Below are 13,610 nucleotides of genomic sequence, written 5' to 3'. Positions count from 1 at the left end.
CTCATGTTTTGTCACATGTCATAGTTTCTGTTTGGGTTTTTAACTCAGCTTCAAAATCAGAACCGAATGAAATCTTCAACTATTTGAACAGTTTTTAGGATTAAAATGATTTTTATTAAATATTAACTTTATTTCTACAGGTTAGTCCCATTGAGCCTCGGGGACTCATTTACAGAGAGACCTGGTTTAAACAAAGACTGATGACAACAACAATAGACAGTCACAGTCCCCACCATCACAGACATCTACACCTCCAGATGCAGGAAGAGGGCCACCTGCATCATGAAGGACCACACTCACCCAGCACACACACTTTTTGCCCCACTCCCCTCAGGAAGGAGGTTGAGCAACATTAAGTGTAGAACCACTAGACTGAGGAACAGCTTCTACCCTGAGGCTGTTAGACTCATGAATCTCTGACCAGAATAATCACTGTGAAAAATCACATCATGTTGCTGCTGATCTGTTTCGTGTTGCTGCTGATCAGTTTCGTGTTGCTGCTGATCAGTTTCATGTTGCTGCTGATCTGCTTCGTGTTGCTGCTGATCTATTTCATGTTGATGTGTTCATTCGTGCTCATCTGCTCACACAGACTCATGTTCGTGCTGCTGTTTGACGTAATGTTTTTATGCTGTTAGTGCTTAGTGTATATTTAGTTGATGTTTTTCTTAGTTCATATCTTAGATGTTATTACTGTTTTTTTTATATTTTATTGTTGGATGTAACTGGGACTCTATGAACATAATCTTGTTCCACCACATGTGGTGGAACAATAAAGAATCTCTGAATAAAATCAATGCGAACCTATACAAAGAATAAAAGAAGCACAATAAAATCATGACGTCAAAGCGTAGGAGAAGAAAAGTGTTTTCAGTTGCTTTTTAAAAACCTCCACAGAGTCAGCAGAACGAAGGTGCAGGTCAAACTGTTCCACAGCCTGGGGGCCACTGACTGAAAGGCCCTGTCCACTTTAGTTTTCAGCCACGCACGTGGATTTAGTCAGAAGCTGAAGGAGCCTGGCCTTTTAAAACTGATCTTCCTTTACGGCTCAAGGAGGCAAAACATGAAATGGTTTCTGTTTATTAAACAAAACTCAACTAACGTCATCTGCTCTTAAGATGATCTGCAGTTTGTGCTTCAACCAATCAGAGCTCTGGTTGCAGAGCAGAAACAGGATGTGGTCAAAGGGGGCGGAGCTAAACAGAAAGGAAGACACTGTGATGGGGAGGACGCCTTATAAGGTTAAATGATCGCTCTGGAAATGTGATGTTGCACAACATCTTCAGACAGCAACCTGTTAGTTTTGTATGAACTTTATTAAAGCAGGAATGTTTTAACAGAAGAACTTCCTGTAAAACCAGCCTCAAGGTAAACAAACAACACAATCACAAATGACACAAACACAACAGAACCAAGCAGAAACACAAACAACTTAAACACAAACAAGAGAAATGCAGCGACTTGGATCCACAAAGTAAAGTTGCTGCCGGCTGAGTGGAGTTTGCTCTGTGACCTTCTCCATTAATCCACGCTGAGTCCACCTTGTATTTTATGTATTTAAAACTAATACAATTACTTTTGCATCCAACAAACAGCGCCTGTATTAATTTACATGTTGGTCAAAAAAGTTAAATCTGGTCCTCTGGACATTCAACAAAACAAAACAAATAACAAAAAATGTAGAAACGTTTCGTCTTTCATCAGAAAAACTTCTTCAGTCTGAGGTGCTGTATTCAGCACAGTCTCTTAAATAGCACCTTCTCAGAGTGGATCAACCAGTTTTGCTGCTGACAACCAGAACCAGCTGATCACATGCTCAAGAAGGACCATGATGGCTGCTTACTACAAACCGGATTCCAAAAAAGTTGGGACACTAAACAAGTTGTGAATAAAAAGTGAATGCAATGATGTGGAGGTGCCAACATCTAATATTTTATTCAGAATAGAACACAAATCACAGATCAAAAGTTTAAACTGAGAGAATGTTTCATTTTAAGGGAAAAATCTGTTGTTTCCAAATTTCATGGCGTCAACAAATCCCAAAAAAGTTGGGACAAGTCCATTTTTACCACTGTGTGGCATCCCCCCTTCTTCTTACAACACTCAACAGACGTCTGGGGACAGAGGAGACCAGTTTCTCCAGTTTAGAAATAGGAATTCTCTCCCATTCATGTCTAATACAGGCCTCTAACTGTTCAATCGTCTTGGGCCTTCTTTGTGGCACCTTCCTCTTTATGATGCGCCAAATGTTCTCTATAGGTGAAAGATCTGGACTGCAGGCTGGACATTTCAGTACCCGGATCCTTCTCCTACGTAGCCATGATGTTGTGATTGCTGCAGAATGTGGTCTGGCATTATCGTGTTGAAAAATGCAGGGTCTTCCCTGAAAGAGATGACGTCTAGATGGGAGCACATGTTGTTCTAGAACCTGAACATAGTTCTCTGCATTAATGGTGCCTTTCCAGACATGCAAGCTGCCCATGCCACAAGCGCTCATGCAACCCCATACCATCAGTGATGCAGGCTTCTGAACGGAGCGTTGAAAACAACTTGGGCTATCCTTGTCCTCTCTGGTCCGGATGACATGGCGTCCCAGTGTTCCATAAAGAACTTCAAATCGTGACTCATCTGACCACAGAACAGTCTTCCATTTTGCCACACTCCATTTTAAATGACCCCTGGTCCAGTGCAAACGTCTGAGCTTGTGGAGCTTGCTTAGAAATGGCTTCCTCTTTGCACTGTAGAGTTTCAGCTGGCAACGGCGGATGGCACGGTGGATTGTGTTCACTGACAATGCTTTCTGGAAGTATTCCTGAGCCCATTCTGTTATTTCCTTGACAGTGGCATTCCTGTTTGAGGTGCAGTGACGTTTAAGGGCCCGGAGATCACGAGCATCCAGTAGAGTTTTACGGCCTTGACCCTTACGCACAGCGATTGTTCCAGATTCTCTGAATCTTTTGATGATGTTATGCACGGTTGATGATGATAACTTAAAAGTCTTTGCTATTTTACGCTGGGTAACACCATTCTGGTATTGCTGCACTATCTTTCTGTGCAACAATGGTGGAATTGGTGATCCTCTTACCATCTTGGCTTCTGAGAGACACTGACACTCTGAGAAGCTCTTTTTATACCCAATCATGTTGTCAATTGACCTAATTAGTGTTAATTGGTCTTCCAGCTGTTCGTTATATGTTCAATTTCCTTTTTCCAGTCACTTATTGCTACTTGTCCCAACTTTTTTGGGATTTGTTGACACTGTGAAATTTTGAATCAACATATTTTTCCTTTAAAATGTTACATTTACTCAGATTAAACTTTTAATCTGTCATCTATGTTATACTACGAATAAAATATTGACATTTGCCATCACCACATCATTGCATTCAGTTTTTATTCACAATTTGTTTAGTGTCCCAACTTTTTTGGAATCCGGTTTGCATTCACAGGAGGCTGAGTGATACTAGCAATCACAGCATTGTAAGAGGGGGACACTTGAACCCGGAGGCTCCGCCCCTGTTTAATGATGGACAATTTCTTTTCACAAAGATGGCCTCCTTTACTCCTCTCTCAAAACATCATTCCTCTCTGCCCAGGATGTGAACATCTTCATCCCTGAAAGAGTGACCTCTGGCCTGGAGATGAGTGTAGACCTCAGAGTCCTGGCCTGATGATGTTGATCTTCTGTGCTGGTCCATCCTTTTGGTCAGTGGCTGTTTAGTTTCCCCGATGTAAGACTGATCACCCTCCTGACACTGAACAACATACACAACATTATTCTGTTTGTGCCGGGGGACTGGATCTTTGGGATGAACCAGTCTTTAATGTATTTTGGGGTTTAAAAGCCACTGGGACGTTGTGTTTATAAAATAAACGTCTCAGTTTTCTTGAATGTCCAGAGGACCAGTCTTAACTTCTTTAGACTTTTCTAACTGGATTATTGAGCATCAAAAGTCAAAGTCACTTTATTGTCAAAAACTGCAATATGGACAGGACATACACAGGATTGGAATTACATTACTCTCAGACCCCGGTGCAACAATAACCATTTAACATTAAAACATTTAATAAACATAAGCATAAAATGAAATAATAAAAGTATGATACTGTCTTAAATTGTACTATAGCGGTATAAATAAAAAAAAAAAGTATATCTATACAATAAAATGAAATGAAGTGAAGGTCCTGACACTGACATTTGTAGTAAGTGGCAAAGCAGCATATAAAGTGAATGTACACAGTGTATGTATGAAGTCCTTGATAATGGTGTAGATAAAGTGACATATGCAATAAGGCTAGTAAAAAATATATATATATATATCAACGGTAGTGTAATATAAGCAGCAGTATGAATATAAACAGTAGTGTGAATGTAAACAGTAGTGCAAATGTAAACAGTAGTGTGAATGTAAACAATAGTGTGAATGTAAACAGTAGTATGAATATAAACAGTAGTGCAAATGTAAACAGTAGTGTGAATGTAAACATTAGTGCAAATGTAAACAGTAGTGTGAATTTAAACAATAGTGTGAATGTAAACAGTAGTACAAATGTAAACAGTAGTGTGAATGTAAACAGTAGTGTGAATGTAAACAGTAGTGTGAATGTAAACAGTAGTATGAATATGAACAGTGGTATGAATATGAACAGTAGTATGAATATGAACATCTATCCATCCATATTCTTCCGCTTATCCGGGGTCGGGTCATGGGAGTAGTGACCTAAGTAGGGAGGCCCAGACTTCCCTCTCCCCAGCCACTTGATCCAGCTCCTCTGGGTGGAATCCCAAGGCGTTCCCAGGCCAGCCGAGAAACATAGTCCCTCCAGCGTGTCCTGGGTCTTCCTCTGGGTCTCCTCCCGGTGAGACGTGTCCGGAACACCTCACCAGGGAGGCGTCCAGGAGGCATCCTAAACAGATGCCTGAGCCACCTCAACTGGCTCCTCACGATGTGGAGAAGCAGCGGCTCTACTCTGAGTCCCTCCCGGATGATCGAGCTTCTCACCCTATCTCTAAGGGAGAACCCAGACACCCTGTGGAGAAAACTCATTTTGGCCACTTATATCTAAGATCTCGTTCTTTCGGTCACAACACAAAGCTCATGACCATAGATGAGGGTAGGAACGTAGATCGATCGGTAAATTGAGAGCTTCGCCTTTTGACTCAGCTCTCTCTTCACCACGACAGACCTGTACAGCGCTCGCTTCATTGCAGACGCTGCACCTATCCGCCTATCGATCTCACGTTCCATTTTTCCCTCATTCATGAACAAGACCCCAAGATACTTGAACTCCTCCACTTGGGGCAAGACCTCCCACCTGACACGGAGAGGGCACTCTACCCTTTTCCAGCTCAAGACCATGGCCTCGGATTTGGAGGAACTGATCTTCATCCCGGCCGTGCCACACTCGGCTGCAAACCGCTGCAGCGAAAGCTGTAGATCACGATCTGATGAAGCTAATAAGACCACATCATCTGCAAAAAGGAGAGAAGCAATCCTAAGGCCATCAAAATGGATCCCCTCAACACCTTGGCTGCGCCTAGAAACTCTGTCTATAAAAGTTATGAACAGGATCAGTGACAAAGGGCAACCTTGACAGAGTCCAACTCTCACCGGAACAAGCCCGACTTACTGCCGGCAATGCGGACCAGGCTCTGACACCGGTCACACAGGGACCTAACAGCCCATTTAAAGGGCCCGGTACCCCATACTCCCAGAGTACCCCCCACAGGGTTCCCCAAGGGATGCGGTCGAATGCCTTCTCCAAGTCCAAAAAGCACATGTAGACTGGTTGGGCATACTCCCATGCACCCTCCCGGACCCTGCTGAGAGTGTAGAGATGGTCCAGTGTTCCACGACCAGGACGATCGACCAGGACAAAAACCGCACTGCTCCTTCTGAATCCGTAGTTCGACTATCCGATGGACCCTCCTCTCCAGAACCCCCGAATAGACCTTACCAGGGAGGCTTAAGAGTGTGATCCCCCTGCAGTTGGAACACACTCTATGGTCCCCGTTTTTGAATAGGGGGACCACCACCCCGGTCTGGCAATCCAGGGGAACTTCCCCCGATGTCTACGCAATATTGCAGAGTCGTTGCAAACTCCTCCCATGTCCGAGTTTTTGTCTCAATGACCACCCAAGCCGCATGTCGCTTGGACTGCCGATACCCATCAGCTGCTTCCGGTGTCCCACAGGCCAAAAAGGCCCGATAGGACTCCTTCTTCAGCCTGACAGCATCCCTCATCTGCGGTGTCCACCACCAGGTTCGAGGGTTGCCACCATGACAGGCACCAACAACCTTGAGACTGCAGCTCTGGTAAGCTGCCTTGACAATAGAGGCACGGAACATGGCCACTCGGACTCAATGTCCACCACCTCCCCCAGAACATGTTCAAAGTTCTCCCGGAGGTGGGAGTTAAAGCTCCATCTCACAGGAGACTCTGCCAGACGTTCCCAGCAAACCCCCACAACACGTTTGGGTCTGCCAGGTCTGACCGGCATCCTCCCCCACCATCGGAGCCAACTCACCACCAGGTAGTGATCAGTGGACAGCTCCACCCCTCTCTTCACCCGAGTGTCCAAGACATGTGGCCGCAGATCAGATGAGACGAAGACAAAGTCGATCATTGAACTGTGGCCTAGGGTGTCCTGGTGCCAAGAGCACATATGGACACCCTTATGCTTGAACATGGTGTTCGTTATGGACAATTCATGACGAGCACAGAAGTCCAACAACAGAACACCACTCGGGTTCAGATCAGGGGGGGCGTTCCTCTCAACCACACCCCTCCAGGTCTCACTGTCATTGCCCATGTGTGCATTGAAGTCTCCCAGCAGAAAAAGGGAGTCCCCAGGAGGTGCACTGAATATGAACAGTAATGAACAGTAGTATGACTATAAACAGTAGTTTGAATATGAACAATAGTTTGAATATTAACAGGAGTGCAAATGTAAACAATAGTGCAAACTGAATGAGCACATGAGTGTGTGTTGGGTGTATAACCCGTTTTTTTAATGATACAGAGTTCAGTGGTAAAAAGTTCTTGTCTTGTGTGGAATTGTGTGAAAGTTGTGTGTGTTAAGGCAGTACAAGAGGGAGGGGAGGCAGAGAAGGCAGAGTGTTCAGCATTCTGACTGCCTGATGAACTGAGCTGTCTCTCAGTCTGCTAGTTCGAGCCTGGAGACTCCACAGTCTCCTCCCTGATGGCAGCAGGCTAAAGAAGCTGTGTAGTGTGTGTGTGGGATCACCCGCCATGCAGAGGGCTTTCCGAGTGAGGCAGGTATTGTGTAAGTCATGTAGTGAGGGGAAGGAGGTGCCGACTATCTTCTCGGCTGCTCTCACGATGCGCTGGAGTGTCTTGCGGCAGGATGCAGTACATGCATCGAAGCACACCATGATGCAGCTGGTCAGGACACTCTCTATGGCACCCCTGTAGAAGGTGCATATGATGGGGTTTGGAGCTCCAGCTCTTTTCAGCTTGCAGAGAAAGTAGAGGTGCTGGTGAGCCTTCTTCGCCAGTGATGCAGTGTTCCTGCTCCAGGACAGGTACTCTGAGACGTGCACTCCCAGAAACTTGGTGCTGCTAACTCTCTCCACAGTAGTACCATTGATGGTCAGAGGAACATGCTGGGCGTGCATCTTCCTGAAGTCTACAACAATCTCTTTTGTCTTATCCACGTTCAGAGAGAGATTGTTGTGTCCGCACCACAAGGCCAGGCGGCTCACCTTGTTCCTGTAGTCTGTCTCATCATTGTTGCTGATGAGACCCACCACAGTCGTATCATCCGCAAGCTTGACAAAGTAGTTGGAGCTGTATGATGGTGTGCAGTCATGTGTCAGAAGGGTGAATAGAAGTGGGCTCAGCACGCATCCTTGGGGGGCCCCTGTATTCACTGTAATGGTGCTGGATGTGTTACTGCCGACCCGTACTGCCTGTGGTCTCCCGGTCAGGAAGTCTAGCAGCCAGTTACACAATGAGGTGTTCAACCACAGACTGTCCAATTTAAGGATGAGCTGTTGGGGGATGATGGTGTTGAATGCCGAGCTGAAGTCAATGAACAGCATTCTAACATAAGAGTCCTTAGTGTCCAGATGTGTGAGGGCTGTGTGGAGGGCAGAGGAGATGGCGTCGTCGGTTGAACGATTTGGCCGATATGCAAACTGGAAGGGATCCAGGGAGGCAGGAAGGACAGAGTTGATGTGCTTCATGACTAGCCGTTTGAAGCACTTCATCAGGATAGGGGTGAGTGCCACCGGATGAGAGTCATTGAGGCAGGAGGGCGATGCCTTCTTTGGGACAGGGATGATGCTGGTGGCTTTGAAACAGGTGGGGACGATGGTCTGACTCAGCGAGATGTCAAAGATATCTGTGAATACCACTGCAAGTTCTACTGCACAGTCCTTCAGCACACGACCAGGTATGTTGTCAGGACCAGAAGCTTTTCGGGCATTGATCTTGATGAATGATCGCCTTACACTGTCCATGGACAGCGTCAGCACCTGGTCATCGGGAGAGGGAGAGAGTTTCTGTGCAGGTGTGCTGTCACATGCCTCAAACCGAGCAAATAAGTCATTCAGCTCATTCAGTGTAGAGGTTGTGCTGTCACAGGTTTGTGGGGCTGGCTTGTAGTTCGTGATGGTCTGTATTCCCCGCCACAGACTCCGTGTATCCTTGCTATCACTGAAGTGATGAGCTATCTTCCTGGAATACTGCTTCTTGGCCTTTGATGCCCCGGGACAGGTTGTTTCTGGCTGCCCTCAGGCCCACTTGATCTCCTGCTGTGAAGGTGGTGTTTCTGGCTCTCAGGGGTCTGTAGACCTCTGCTGTCAACCATGGCTTCTGATTTGCCCAAACTGTGATGGTCTTGAGGTCAGTTACATCATCAATACACTTGGTGATGTATGAGCATACAGTATCTGAGTACTCTTGAAGATCTGTGTTGTTGTTTTTGGTAGCAGCTTCTTTGAACATATTCCAATCTGTGGTCTTGAAACAGTCCTGAAGAGCTTCTGAAGAGCCCTCTGGCCACACTCGTACCTGCTTGCAGACTGGTTTGGTGACTTTAACCAGTGGTCTGTATGCTGGCATTAGCATAACACTGATGTGATCAGAGGCACCTATGTGGGGGAGGGGAAGGGCCTTGTAGGCTTCTTTCATGGTGGTGTAAACTTGGTCCAGTGTATTGTTTCCTCATGTTGGAAAGTCTATGTGTTTGTATGTCTTTGGAAACACTCCTTAGATCTGCATGCATCAGGATACATGTTGGTCAGTTTGACAGACAAAGATATTGATTAAAAAAGTCATGTTCAACAGTGATGGCTCTCAAGGGATGTTTTAAAGTGACGGTCAACAGAAAAGTTTGCAAGAAGCCCTGTGACCACGCCCCTCATGCACTTACCTGCAGGGTTGGACAAATCTGAACACCTGTGCCACCATAAACAACACAGCAGTCATTTTGTCTCTTACAATTCCAGCCCCTAATTATTATTCATCAAAAATTATAATTATAAAATATTCCATTTTCACAACTTCTGCAATTTCATAAAACAATTTCAGTCATCCTTTAGTGCTACCATATCAATAACGTTCTCCACAAAACATGGTGAATCTGTGCAGTTATTAGTCCAAAGGTACAAACATATTAGTCATGTGAAGACAACAAAGTCAGTCCAGTCTGTCAAATGTTCTCTGTCTCCTGTAAAAGACATTCTTTACTTATGGGTTTATTCAGGAACCCAGTCTTTGTCTTGATCCAAAGATGACGAACAAATCCTTTTTGGTCCTGAATGGTCTCTTCAACTTTTCCAGTTATCCAGGAATTCCTTGGTGCTGAATCATCAGCGATGATCAGTGTCTCCTGGCATGAAGTTCTGTTTTGGGTTGCACCATTTCTGCCTTTGTTGCAGTTGTGGAAGATGTTCCTTTATCCACCTCTTCTAGAATCTGACATATACTGGACCTGTCTCCATCTGTAGGAAGCATATATGTCATCCTTTTGAACACATCCTGGAGGAATCTAAAAAAGTTAAATCTGGTCCTCTGGACATTCAAAAAAACAAAACAAAGCAAAACAACAAAAAAATGTAGAAACGTTTCGTCTCTCATCCAAGAGACTTCCTCAGTCTGAGGTGCTGTATTCAGCTCAGTCTCTCAAATAGCACCTTCTCAGAGTGGATCAACCAAAACCAGCTGATCACATGCTCAAGAAGGACCATCAGCCTAACAATCTCTTACTGGACCTCACATCTGCCTTTGATACAATCGACCACGAGATCCTCATTGCGAGGTTAGAGCAGTGGGTGGGCATCACTGGGTCAGCCCTCGAATGGTTTAGATCTTACCTCGCTGACAGGTCCTTTTGTGTCTCCATCAAAGATTTTAGTTCAGCCTCGGCAGCGCTTAAATGGGGGGTACTGCAAGGGTCCATCCTTAGTCCTCTTTTATTTTTTTTATACCTGCTGCCACTAGGTGCTATTTTCAGGAAACATAACATACCTTTTCATTTCTACGTCGACGACTGCCAAATCTACTTCCCCCTCAGACTCAGCGGTACTCGCTCTATTCAACCGTTACTGGACTGCCTGGCTGACATCAGAGATTGGATGGCTTTAAATTTCTTGAGTTTCAATGAGAAGAAATCTGAAGTTATGCTGTTTCCTCCCAATGACACAATCACCAACCACTGCATCGACCTATCCGTTCTGTCACCGTTAGTGAAACAAAGAGTCACTAATCTAGGAGTGATACTTGACCCTTCTCTGAAACTCAACAATCATGTAAATATGATTGTTAAATCCTGCTTTTTCCAGCTGAGGCGACTGTCTAAGCTGAAGCCCATATTGTCCAAAAATAACCTGGAGACAGTAATTCATGCATTCATTACATCCAGGCTCGACTATTGCAACTCACTCCTTTTTGGTATCAGTCAGACCTCCATAGCTAGACTCCAACTGGTCCAAAATGCAGCAGCCCGGTTTTTGACCAGCACAGGCAAAAGAGAGCACATTACTCCTGTTCTGGCCTCCCTACACTGGCTTCCGGTTCACCTTCGAATCAAATTCAAAATACTCTTGTATGTGTATAAATCACTAAACAGCTCTGCCCCCTCCTATCTTACTGATCTGCTCCAGCCGTATGTCCCACCACGTTCTCTCAGATCAGCAGACCAGTTGCTCCTCACAGTCCCAGGAACCCGTCTCAAGCGCAGAGGTGACAGGGCCTTCTCTGTAGCAGGACCAAGACTTTGGAATGAGTTACCTCTGCTCGTTAGACAGGCCCTCTCCCTCACAGTTTTTAAATCTCGCTTAAAAACACACTTTTATTCCCTGGCTTTCTGCACTGTGATCTGTGCTGAGTCTGTGTGCATCACACTGTGTTGGTCATGTTGCGGTTGTTGTTGTTATCCATTACTGTTTTTGTTGGTTTCTACTTTTTGGTGTCCTGTTATGTAATCTGTTGCTATGTGCTTGTTCTGTTTGTCCCTGTACAGCACTTTGGTGTGCTTTGTCACTGTTTAAAGTGCTTTATAAATAAATTGGTATGGTATGGTATGGTATATAAAGCATATGTGTAAAACTTATTTTTTTCATCTTCGAAATATTGCAAAGCTTCTGTCTACACTGTCCTTCACCGATGCAGAAAAGCTCGTCCATGCCTTTGTCTCTTCCAGACTGGACTACTGCACTCCTCATTGGGATTCCTGGCAAGAACATACAGAAACTCCAGTATGTCCAGACCAGCGCTGACAGGGTCCTGATGAGAGTGCGTAAGCATGAGCATATCACCCCTGTACTCCGTTCACTTCACTGGCTTCCTGTTTCTGCCCGGATCACTTACAAAATTTATCTGCTCACCTTCCAATGCTTGTACGATAATGCTCCATCCTATTTAAAAGAACTTCTCACCCCTCATTGTCCTTCACGCACTCTCCGCTCTTCCAACACCATCTTCTTCTCACTCCCAGGTCTCGGTCCTGCACAACAGGAGACCGGGCTTTCTCCTGCGCTGCCCCTCGGCTGTGGAACGCCCTGCCTTCATCTCTGAGGGCTCCACAGACCTTGACATGTTTTAAAAAGGGTCTTAAAACCTTTCTTTTTACCCAGTTTTTTTATTGATTGCACTGTACTTTTGTTTGTTTTAAATTCACCCATAGTCCTTATTTGAATATTTTATCTGCATTTTATACATTTTAGGTTTTCGATGTGTTCATTCTGAGGCGTTATCCTCCTGGTTGTTTTTCCTCTCGGTTGCTTTTATGGTTGCTTTTATCCTGATGTTATCTGATGTTCACTCTTTGTAGCACTTTGAAATTCACTGTGAATGTAAAGTGCATTATAAATAAAAGTTATTATTATTATTATTATAATAATTATTTGTGGCTGCACTTGAGCTTCGGTTGGAGTCTCACCCAAAGGTCCGTTAACTATCCAACCAAGCATAGTTTTAACAGTGTATGGTCCATCTGCAACACTTCTAATGACATCCAGTGTTTCCAAAGCCTTTGGTACATTTGAACCAATAAACAAATTGATCTCCGCATCAATTGCAGGTAGATGCACAGACTTCAAATATGGCCATTGAATTATGTCATTCTGGTGGGGAATGTTTCCTTTATGCATGGACATAATATTCTGGGTGTAAAGAATGGGAAGATTACAAAATTCATTGCCATCTAGACTGGCAACTTCTAAATTGTAAATAATATCAGTTTCAATAACTCTTTTTTTGTCTCATAGTTCTCAATAAAATATTGTCTCTCCTTCCTTGAATGTTCAGTGTATTTATCAGCCTCACCTTGGTCAAGAAAAGCATAGGTATACAAGGTTGCATTTCCTTTCTTGGCTTTAACTTTCACAGGCACTATTGATAATTTGGATTCATCTGTACCAGCCCCAGTAAGAGCACTTGTCTGACTAGTGGCCACGGCACCATCATATGCCCGTTCCTTTGATTCTTCTTGTTCTTTGTTCATATTCTTTCTTTGAAAAATGTGTAACATTTGGGGATGTTTTAAACTACATGTTTTGCAGCGGAGGCATTTTCTGCAGTCTTTACTAATGTGTCCTTTACAAAGACATCCAAAACAGACGCCAGTTTCTTTTAGAAAAACAATTTTGTCTTTATGTGTCTTTCTTTCCAACTCTTGACACTTTTCTAAGGCGTGTTCACCTCTGCAAAACAAACAGCTCCTCACTTCTGTGGCATTTTCCTTTTCCTTAACTTTGTCATTTCCACTTTCAGCTGCAGGCACAGAAGTAGCAAAAGAACTTTCTTTAAACCTTTAGTGAACTTGTGACTTAAGATTTCTTGTGTCTTTGTTTGCTGTGCAGATTTCTTTGACATCCCCAAATACTGGGTCAGATGCAATTTTCACTTGTTTTTCCAGAAAATTTACCATCTCCTTAAACGTAATTGATTATATTTCTCATGAAAATCAAAGACTGTTGTTCTCCACTCCTCTCTCAGGCCATAAAGTAACTTTTGTGTGATGACAAGCATATTGGTAGGCATTTCAAGCTCCTGCATGTAGCTGAGATCTTCCATAGCATTACAACAACCTCTGAGAAATACTGTGTATGTTTGAAGATCTTTTGTGTCCTCTGCCTTTA

This window comes from Nematolebias whitei, chromosome 14 (genome assembly GCF_014905685.2).
Source record: "Nematolebias whitei isolate Nwh7 chromosome 14, NemWhi1, whole genome shotgun sequence".
Taxonomy (NCBI): Eukaryota; Metazoa; Chordata; class Actinopteri; order Cyprinodontiformes; family Rivulidae; genus Nematolebias; species Nematolebias whitei.
The sequence above is the reverse complement of the archived record's forward strand: the minus strand, read 5'-3'. Positions refer to the sequence as shown.